At 34.6% G+C, this 11,813-nt stretch overlaps 1 pseudogene; it reads right to left on the bottom strand.

The window, feature by feature from the left end:
• Window positions 1-7,874: 7,874 nt before the first annotated feature.
• LOC145790042 (dirigent protein 23 pseudogene) lies at window positions 7,875-8,486 on the bottom strand (annotated as a pseudogene).
• Window positions 8,487-11,813: the final 3,327 nt, after the last annotated feature.

The following is an 11,813-nucleotide window of genomic DNA, read 5'->3' on the forward strand; positions in this document are numbered from 1 at the left end:
TGATTTGCGAAATAATCCTTAATTCTTCATGTTTTGTAAGTTTGTAAGTGTTTTCTCAAGTTTTGAGGCCAAGAGCTATGTTTTGATTAGGTTGAATTCAAGTTTGAACCCAAGAAGAGCAATCTGGAAATCCCAGATTTTGCCTCTCCGCTCGAGCGGCGAATTCTACGCTCGAGCTGCGACTCTGTAGTCTTGTACTTTCGCTCGAGCGACCAAAAGTCTGCTCAAGCGTAAAATGCATGCTCCTAGAAGTTCATATATTTTGTAGATTGCTTGAGCGACAAAATTCACGCTCAAGCGAAGGTTTGAGTCTTATGCTCGAGCGGGGATCGAGTGTCCATCGAGCGTGAAAATCAAGTAACCAGTATTTTTGTAAAAGTTTGTAGACCGCTCGAGCGAAAGACGTTACGCTCAAGCGGACCCTCTCATTTTACATGTTTGCTCGAGCGAGGAAAACCACGCTCGAGCGGGGACCCTGTTTTCAGCAAGTTTTGAAAAATATTTTCAAGTACATTTTTTTTGCATCCTCATTCCATCCTAGGCATTCCTAGGCCAAGATTAAAACACTACAATGAGGATAAAGGCTAGAAACACACTAAGGACAAGTGGAATAAGTTATGTACAATTCGAGCGTGTGTTTCAATATATGTATTTGTCATGTTATGTAGGTCACATGCCTTAAGTTAAGTGAATTACCTACTCTACTCATATATTTGGAGCCACTAGTTATCTATAAGTAATAACTCTGTAAAGTTATGTTTGTCTTTAATTATTTTCTGATGATATGAAATGATCAATTTTCTGAAATACTATGTTTTGTATGAATGAATGATTGTCCAAGTTTCTAGAAAAGTAATTGTGGTATCCTTAGCAGAGGCCCTCGTCCAAGGGACATAATGCTGTGGCTTATGGTCATGAGGCCATCGCCTGGGGGAGATAATACCATGGCATAGGCCCTTGCCCGAAGGAAACCATATTGCGGCTCATATAAGAGATATGTTACTCGGTACCGGATGTTTTTTTTCTTCAGAAGACTATGACTTTGTTTCTGCTACAAACCTGATTATGATTCTGATTTGCTACGAGATTTGAAATCTGTTCTGGGCATCATTCATTAAAATATTTACTCTGTTGTTATTCACTGGGCTTCCGCTCATTATTTATATTATGTATGTAGGTAACCAGACACGTGACCAGACCCAAAGTTCAGGATCTGGCACCTCTTTTTTGTCAGCCAACCGTTGTGCCTCCGAGGAGGTTCCCTGGTGTGATCAAGTCAAGTCTAAGTGGCAATAGTAAAGACCTTATATTTTTGTTTGTAATACGAACAAGTCTTTTGTTTTGTATATAAAAGCTATTTTCCTTTTTGGGCTACAACTGTATCAAATGTGATGAAGACCAATGCATCATGATGTCACATATATGAATATATTATATAAGGTTTCAAATTTCTGTCCCATATATATTTGCACGGCTCTATGGACTATTCATATTTGGTATATTTGCTTCCGCAGTCCCCAATTAAATGTTATTCTGTTAAGAGGCCTTCAGTAATCCAAGGATTACTGGCCGGTTACGACACTAAACCTATAAGGGTGAGTTTGGGTCATAACAAGTCTAGCCTACTCTTCTCAATCCGATTGCGCCTCCCCAACTCTGTTGTCTACCCCCCTGTTGTCCCCTGCTCTTCTCCACCATCTGCAACTAGCACGGTCCCCCTCTTTTCTAACCCCAATATCTCTCGCAGCCCATTCCGCAACTCCCTTTCTTATTCTTTTTCTTCTTCTTCTTGTTCAAAGCCTAGATCTAGTAACCCAAACCCTTCTTCTTACTCAAACCCTAGTTGGATGAGAGGTGGATCACGACAGAGGGTTATCGAAAAGGGTTGTTGGTAGTGGGGGGTTGCAACATTGTCGTTGGGAATGAAAGGCTGGATGGGTTGTCGGCGATAAGGGTGGTGAAGACTGATGGTTATTGCGATTGAGAAAGATAGAGAAATCGCATGTGAAAGAGAGATCGCAATCTAGCGATTGCGACTAAATGGAAAGAAGCTATAACAGCGGTGGCGAAAGGAGACAACGATGGGGGACTGACAAAAAGGGGCAGCGATGAAAAGAAGGGAGGTTGGAGAGGATGAAGCAGTGGCGGGAGGAGGAGAGAGGCTGGATAGGGGCGACAACCATGAGAGGTTAAGAGAGACTGAGAAGGGAACGGCGTCGGTGGAAGGCGATGGTTGCCGACGATGATTAGGGTTAGGGTTTGTTGGAGAAAATGAGGATAGTTTAGTATTATCTGAAAATTATTAGTGTGTATTGAGACAAAATTAAAAGTTTTAATTTGTGTATAGTGTGAAATAAGTAAATGGTGTGTATTAAGACAAGTAATAGTGTGTACATAGAATTACCCATATATAAAATGATGTAATAGACTTGCCAGTGAGTTTATTACTTCAAAACAAAATCTCATCAAGATTACTTATTATTGAAATTACCACTACTAGTACAGTACCATATCATTTTGATGGATAATTCTGTAAAAAAAATATGATAAAATAGAACTATTTAGTCTCACGTTGAGCAACGCAATGAAGTGGGTAGGGAAGCGAAACATATAAGTTTTTAGTTTCTAGGATGTATAATCCACCAAGCAGTTGGGCTACATATGAGAAAGAAAAAAAAAATTATAATTTTATTCATAATTAAATAAGTAAACATGATTCAATTTAAGTATAACTCACAATATACAAATTTTACATTAATTTAAAATTTGTACCTTACAGACCATTTTCAAGGTAAAAGATGACATTAAAAGGTCATTCTAAGAGCATCTCTAATGGTAATTGTTATTATAGTATTGGCAAAATTATAATTTGACATGTTACAGTAACAAATTGTCAAATTATAGCAGTAAAATTTCAATGATGCAAAGCCATTTTGGCATAATCCTAACCAAGATCAGGACATTTTTCAGGACAACTACTCTAAACTATTGAGGTCATCCCCTAGGACATCTGCAGGATGACCACTTTATGTAATATTTGATGCAATCGGCATGTGCATACATTGTTGTTGTTGTTTGATTCTATTTAACAAAATTTTGGTGATCGAAGTTTGTTTAATTTTTTTTTTTTTTTTTGGATTGGTGAATTTCATTTAAAAAAAAAAATTGATTTGTTAAAAGGATGAGAAAGGAAGGGAGAGAAGGAAGGAATGAAGAAAATCAATTGATTTTGACTGAGCTAGCAGATTTGACATTTGTCAAGACTTGTGCTAAATTTAACACAAATTTTGACAATTATCAAATTTGATAGTTGCTATGACATGCCACTAAAAAGCCCAAATCAACTGAAATTACCATATTTTAACTTTGACTACTGTTATAGTTAATGCTCTAACAAGGTGGCATAGGCCTACAAAAGAGGCCATTAAAGTTGTTCCCATTTTGTATGAAAACAACCATAAGTGCTTGTCCATTTCTTAGTACACAAAAGATGCAAAACATTATTTGGCACACTGCAGTAAAACAAAACAAAACTCAAGAAAGTGAACTCAATTGTGGCCAAAACTGTACACCTTATAGTTTTTTGCATGTGGAAGGGAAATGAGTTGGGAAAGGTCCAGCTTGTCGTTGTCTTTAGTTGGAGATCGAGATTGGATCTTTCAATTTACTCGGTGGGTCTACTTTTGGATTCCGTTTCAATAATTCGAACTGTTCACATTTTAGAATTCGTCGAATATATTATTCTTGTAAAAAATTAAAGCGATCGGATAACGGTAATGACGTGTCCGAATCAATTTTGTATAAAAAAAAAAGACAATGAAAAAATAAACGGTTCATATAAAACTGATTCAAACGCGTAATTGCCATTATTCGATCGATTTAATTTTTTATAGTTATAATATATTTGACAAATTTTAAAATATGAATAGTTCGAATTATTGAAATGAAGCTTAAAAATAGGCTCATGGTGCGCCAATCTTAACCTCTAACCAAAAACAAGTTAGACCCATTGAGAAAATGTGGCTATGCTTTGTTGTTCCATCATAGTGTAATGTAATCATTCACCCAAACAACGAAAAAAAGAAAAGAAAAAGGGAAATGCAAAAATTGGTCTTTGTGAACCCTGATTTTCAACCATCTGGTGTAGTTGAGTTGGCCACTATGTATATTTTTCTATCGGAGGTGAGAGAAGGTTAATCCCATAATAAAAATAATAATAATAATTTCTTTGCATTATTAGGATTTTTATTATAGGACGAATTATACTAACCGTGTTTATAATTTGGGACTCGTGTCACTTTAATTTTTGATTTTTCAATTGTGACTCATTTGATCATAAATTTTGAATTTTATTCCAAATAAGGATAATTGAAGATAACATTGCTTAATTTTAAGGACAAAATCGTCAATTTGATAAAATATAAATTAATTTGACAAACATAAATGTCAAAAAAATATTTTTTAATTTTTAAAAATTATTTTTACCCACCATAGATAAAATTATATAAAATTGATAAATTTTTTTAGATATTTTTTTTTTTTACCAAATTAATTTTTATTATGTGTTTAGATGATGATTATGAGTAGATGTTAGGATTGTAATATGAAATGTTTTTGGTTTTAGATTTTTGGATTTAATGGATATTGGTTTAATAATGATATCAAATTGTCGCCATATTTGACTTTTGAAAAAATAGAAACTAATTTAATGAAAATAAAAACTACCCATGATATGATCATCATCTAAACACTTAATAAAAATTAATTTGGTAATAAATAAATAAATATATGTTTAAAAGATTTATCAATTTTACATAATTTTATCTTTAATGGGTAGAAATAATTTTTGAAATTTTAAAAACATATTTTTAACATTTATTTTTGTCAAATTAGCTTAGATTTTATCAAATTTACGATTTTGCCCTTGAAATTAAGCAATGTTATCTTCAATTGTCTTTGTTTGGAACAAGATTTAAAATTCAGAATCAAATGTGTCACAATTAAAAAATCAGAGACCAAAGTGATACAAATTCCAAACTATAGGAACCGTTAGTGTAATTCACCTTTTATTGTATTAAGTCATTAATTTATTTTATTTTATTTTATTTATTTTTTTTGTGCGCGCCTCGTGATGGTTGTTAAATTTCTATGCATTGTTGGATCTAATTTCCTGTGTAGAATTAGATTCTTAGATTCTTAGAAAAAGAGAGTAAAATTGCATTGGTTGGAAAAATGATGAAATTCATCTAATAACATAATCAACAGACAAAATGGTGAGTTAATTATTCTTTGTTAAGATTTAGTGGGTTTAGTTTCAATTTTCTGAATTCAATTTTTTAAAAGTTGAGTTTTTTATTTTTGTTTTTAGTGATTATTTTTAAAATTTTAAGTAATTTTTTTACTTTTTTTAGATGCATCTTACTTATATATATATATAAATGTAAAATATTTATAAAAAAATATTTTAAAAAATATATAAATACACAAGAATACGAAAATGTACTGAATTCTCATATTTTTTTATTTATATTTTTGGTATTTAGTGAGTTTTCTAAAGATTTTTTTCACAAATATTATACTTTTTTAAGTGTATTTATATTAGGTGTATCTAATTTTTTTTTTTTAAAAAAAATTATCTAGAATATTAAAAAATTCAGTAAAAATAAAGAAATATGAAAAATAAAAAATTTAATTTTCTAAAAAATAAATCCTAAAAATCCAAACAAAAACAAGTTGATCAGTACTTTGAGTCTTCCACCCAGATACTCCACTCGTCATAGACCAAGGGTTCTTGTTGTACTTTTGTGTTTCAATCTTGTTACATGTCAATGAAAAAACATAATTCAAATGGCCAAATTTAAAATTGAAATAAAATCACTATAAAATTACACAAAATTTTGCATCAACATTAAAAAGAACAGTGAGAATCCTGATTCCTCTATGCCACCCTTTCCCTTTTCTTATGAAATTGTTTTAAAACCATTAAGAGATTATTTAAAATTTTATTAAAAAATAAAATATACGTACTAGATTAATTTTAGGTATAATTTACATAACACTAAATTTAAATTTATATCATATACTTCATTTATGAGTAAAATTTTAAATAACAAACTATGCTACTTCAGACTGAGCAATGTCCTATCACATTTTTCTACTTTTTTTTCTACTTTTTATTTTTTTGCCAAGATTGTAGAATATTAGTTTGTTAGCAAAGTTATATTACAACTAAATTTTTTGTCAAGATTATAGGATATTAGTTTGTTAAACTCCATCGGGTCGAATCCTGACCTTCTTCTCACCACACACTAAAATATGACTACAAGGCCACTGGGTCAAATCCCAAGGTCTTTTTCCTGCTATATCTAGTTAACCATGTAATATGTTATTTTTGCATTAGAGGATATCCAATCCAGCATGAGATATTTCATTAAATTTGAATTTGATGAAAAGTGCCTCATTTTGGCACTTCAACCCTTTCACCATATTCATATTAAATAGAAAAAAAAAAAACTAAAAATTTTAACAAATAAATGGAGTCTTTCATCTTTCATCAAATTTAAATTGTTACCGTTGAGTCGAACATCTTCCCAGATATCCACCCAAGAGTAACTTTAATAGCTTTTTTATTCATTTCCGTACGACCTTCATGACATCCGCCTAGACATCCTCCCGAACAATCAGAAAAGTAAAAAAATTTGATGAAAATTTTATTTTAGCATTAGAGTAAACGGTATTAAATTAAAATTTTTATCAAAATTTTACTCAAATTTGATTAAATTTTTTATTCAACGTTGCAAGAGATAATAAATCAAATGTGATAGAAAAAATATAATATGCTTATCATGACCCCTTCAGAGTCCCTTACTTTTTCTAACTTCTAATTAGAATAACAATACTATGAATTTAAAAAATTGTTTACAAAAATAAATCAAAAGTCTACATTCATTGTTATTGTATCTTATATCTTATTAATTTTAAATCTATATCACTCACTCACTTTTAAAGGACCATAACATTTTTATTAGAATAATGAGAGACTTATTTATAAGTCATTTTTCAGACACTAATGGTAGGTTAACTCCTGTATAATTTCTTATAGAGTCTTAAGTCTTATTTAGATATGAATGTATTCCACGAGATCTTACATAAACGTAACGTGACGTGACACCTATATAAACGTAACGTAACATGACACCTACATAAACGTAACATAACGTGTCACGTTATGTTTCGCAAACTTAATGAGTTTTTTTTTTTTTTAAATTGAATGTGAAAATGTTGCTGGTTTATGTTGGTATCACGTTACGTTTCATATAAATATGATCTATGGTGACATTCAATTTCCTATAGATTATAGGTGTCACGTTACGTTTATGTAGGTGTCACGTTACATTACGTTTATGTAGATATAATCTATGGTAATATTCAATTTCCTATATAGGAAATTGAATGCTGCCATAGATCATAGGTGTCACATTACGTTTATGTATGTATCACATTACGTTACGTTTATGTAGATATGATCTATGGTAACATGCAATTTCTTACCATAGATTATAGGTGTCACGTTACGTATAGGTATCATGTTACGTTTATGTAGGTGTCACGTTATGTTACATTTATATAGATATGATCTATGGTAACATTCAATTTCCTATATTAACATCTAGTATTGAGGGTAAATGTGTCAATAAACTTCTCACAAGACTTATAAGAACATAAATTTTTTAATAGCACCGCATAAATCTCCTTAATAGAACTTATAAATAATTTTCCCTAGAATAATTCTAAATACATTAAATCCGATCACAAAATTTCACACAATAAATATTCAAAGATTGTATTAAATTTTGTGATTCTTTCTGCAAAGCACTTTATTAAGTAACAATGGTAACATTGTACCCTACAATGGCAACCCCAGAGATCGGGTCGAACCAGTGGGTCTTCGCGACGGCGTACCCGCGAGCCAGTCGAAACAGACCAGTACCTCCGACAACCGCCATTTCTCGGACCGAATGAAGAATATAGTTCAAGCCGACAATGCTAATAGAGCTTCCATTGTAAATCCCATCTACGAACCCATAATTCAAAGCCATTATTAACCCGAAGTCCGACTCTGTCTGCCCAGCCGACCTGTACAGTCCCTGGGCTAGGACCACCAGCTTCGATGACGGGTCGGGCGACTCAGTTAACGGGTCATCGGCCATCATCACGGCTCCGAAACGGGTCGGCGAGTTTTCGGTGTAGAAAGATTGAGCCACGCGCACTGCGCTTGGGGTCTTCCCACCGACTGTGTCGTGGAAACAGAATTGGAGGTTGGTTACTATTTGCTTTTTGCATTTGAGTGTCTGGGCCCAACTAGGTTGGTTATTGGGTTGCTCGACTTGAAGGGTTTGAACCCATGGCATGGTTACAATGAGAGAGATCATGAGCATTACAACCACGCCCATCTCTCTCTCTCTCTCTCTCTCTCTCTCTCTCTCTCTCTCAATATTTGGGATTATTTTTTAAGGGTCTAGCTTTGGTTCAGTTTGTCATCGAGCTGGACCGTGCTGTTGGGTCCGTGGAGGACCATCATGGGTCTCGTTTTGAAAATCTGAACCGTACAATGTGTAAAACTCGTCGAGTACTGTATGCCTATGAAAAATCACGTTGATCGGATATCGATAGCTATGTGATCAAATCAGTTTTATATAAAAAAATGGACGGTGAATAAATTAACGGTTGATAAAAAACTGTTTTGGTCACATAGCTATCGATATCCGATCAACGTGATTTTTCACAGGCATATAGTACTCAATGAGTTCTACACATTGAACGATTCAGATTTTCAAAACGGGGCCCGTGGTGAGCCTCCACGGGCCCAACAGCAAGGTCCAGTCCATTGGTGGACTGGACCAAAGCCAGGCCCATTTTTTAAAGGCAAGAAGGTGAGTGGAGAGATGTATTTTTATATGAGAGCATGTCAAAAAGATTAAAAAAAAAAGTAGTTTTACTACCATATAAAAGTGTGACGTTAAGAATTCTAAATAATTTATTAAATTTTTTACTAAATATTTTTTATGGGTGTGAGATCTATACACATGCGGATTTGTATGAATTTCATATCCATGTGAGAGGTTTGGTGAAAAATTTAATAAATTATTTAGGATTCATAATATTTTTTATACAGAAATAATAAGACAATTCCATGTAACTATGAGATTGTTCCGAGTGATTAATGGTTGTGCTTCCCATACAATTCTTCAGAGTTTGATTTTTAAAGTCAGGCGGCGAGAAAGTGATTTCCCGTAAATTTTTTAATATTAATGTAAATAACTTGCCTTTAATCAGATTGAAAAGTGAATTAATGTATATAAACTAATTCAGGCATACTGATCACTAAAAGAAATAGAAGATAGAAGGTTTTCGATGTGTGTGACTAGGAATGGCAACGGGGCGGGGCCGGGGATCACCCTCTCCGTCCCCGATCCCTGATGGTGGAAATCTCCCCGACTCCGACCCCGATCCCCGACGGGGAACCTATATTCGCCTCCACTCCCGCCCCCTAACGGGGATCGGGTTTCCCCGACCCCGAAAAATCCCTTGCCAAAAAAAAAATTAGATATAACAGATTTGTTCATCATCAACAACAACAACAACGTAGAGGGAGAGAGATCTGTTCATCACCATTAATAGATTTGCTCAAATGTAAATAAAAAAAATGTAAATAAATTAGATACAACAGATTTGCTCAAATGTAAATCAAAAAAAAATTTCAGATTTAACAGATCTGTTCATCACCATTAACAGATCTCAAAAAAAAAAATTTCAGATCTAACATATATACCATTAACAGATCTGATGAGCTCAAAAAAAATAAAATAAATTCAGATCTAACATATATATATATATATACAACAAATCTAACATATATACATATATAACAAATCGAGAGAGAGAGACAGAGAGAGGAAAAGTGCTCAAACAGTGGTAATGGTGTCATTGTCGGACTGCCGCAAACAGTGGTGGAGTTGTGGTGGCTCAATCGGCGGAGGAGGGAGATCGACGGATGAGGGAGAGGAGGGCGATCGGCGGACGAGGGAGAGTGAAGAGATGAGAGAGAGGAGATAGTTTCAAATTCAGAGAATCTGAAATGAGAGTGAGAGAGAATGAGAATGAGAGAGAGAGAGAGAGAGAGAGCGCTTGTATAGATTAGAATGATAGATATAATATTAATATAACTTAAAGACATAGATAGATATAATATTTTTTCTGGGTAAGTGAGATATAATATTAATATAACCAAATATAATATTCATATAACCTAAACACATATGTATATACATACGGGGAAATGTCGGGGGAATTTCGGGGCGGGGCTAGGCTTGGGAAATCAATCACCGTCCCCGGCCCGAAATTGATCGTGGATTTGATTTTAAATACCATTCCCGTCTCCACGGGGGTATTTTTCAGGGAATAACCATTCTAATCGGGATCGGGGGGTCGGGTCCCCGTCGGGCCGGGTTTCAATTGCCATCCCTATGTGTGACATGTCACAAGATTAATCGGTACTACATTCTTTTTTTGATTCAAATGAAAGTAAACAGAGAATATAGAATTTATACACCACTTAAATAGAGGGGATCAGACCCTCTTAGAGTTGGCAGAGACCATGTCTGCTATAAGAAAGGAAAATATAGAGATGGGTGGTTCATCAAAGAACACCAGATGTTCAGTTTTGTTGACTCCAAGATTGGCTAGAGCATCAGCACATGAATTTGCTTCTTTTGGAATGAACTGGAGGTTACAGCTATATCTTCTCAATATGAAGTTAGCATCCTCGATGAGAGCTCTATATGGGGAGGTTCTATCAGCTCTTTCCTGGATGAGCTTCATTGCAATTTGAGAATCAGTCTCTATGTCTATATTGGCCAATCCTTTTTGCATTATGATTGTAAGACCTCTGTAGAGACCCCAGAGTTCGGCCTCCAAGCTGGTGCAGTTTCCTAGATAACCATGGTAACCTCACAGCCAGGTACCTGTTTCATCCCGCAGCAAACCTCCATATCCAGATTGGCCAGGATCTCCTTTGGAACAACCATTAGTGTTCAGCTTTAGTTTACCTGCAAAGGAAACAAGCCAGTTAGTTAGTCTTGGTTCAGAGTAGATAGGATGAAGGGGGTTTTAGAGGCTTCCTGAATCTGCTTTGCTTGCTAGAGAATCTGTGTTGTGCTGATGGAAGCTGGCTGGGTGTGGTGTTCAAACACCTCTTTGTTCCTGTCTTTCTAGATGTGTCAGATGGTAGTTAAAAATATTGTTGCCCATTGCAAACCAGCCATCTTACTTGGGCTTTTCATGTTTGATTTTAGCCAATCAGGCAGTGCCTTCCTATCTTCTTCTTGCCACCAGTTAAGGTATTTCAGATTCAGCCAAATGGATTTAGCTTTGATGCATCCTCTGAGAAGGTGTGACATATCTTCTGTATGGCCTTGGCACCTCTGGCAGATATCAGAATCTGCGAGATTTCTAGCGAGTCTCATCTGATTTGTGAGTAACCTACCATGCATGGACAGCCAAAGGAAACATTTGAGCGTTTGAGGGGTTTTAACTTTCCATATTCACTGCCAATCTAACCCATCCTCATCTTGTTTAGTGATAGCATGATAGGCTGCTGAAGAGGTGAAGTTGCCATTAACAGTCCCTTGCCAGGAAGATGTGTCCATGAAGGTCACAAATCTGGGTCTATAGATGTTAAGGATGTTATTTTTATCCTGTTGGGTGAGCAGATGCTGGATAGGATTCAGATCCCATTGACCTTCTTCATCAAT

Source organism: Camellia sinensis, chromosome 5 (assembly GCF_055761805.1).
Source record: "Camellia sinensis isolate YWXY chromosome 5, ASM5576180v1, whole genome shotgun sequence".
Classification (NCBI taxonomy): Eukaryota; Viridiplantae; Streptophyta; class Magnoliopsida; order Ericales; family Theaceae; genus Camellia; species Camellia sinensis.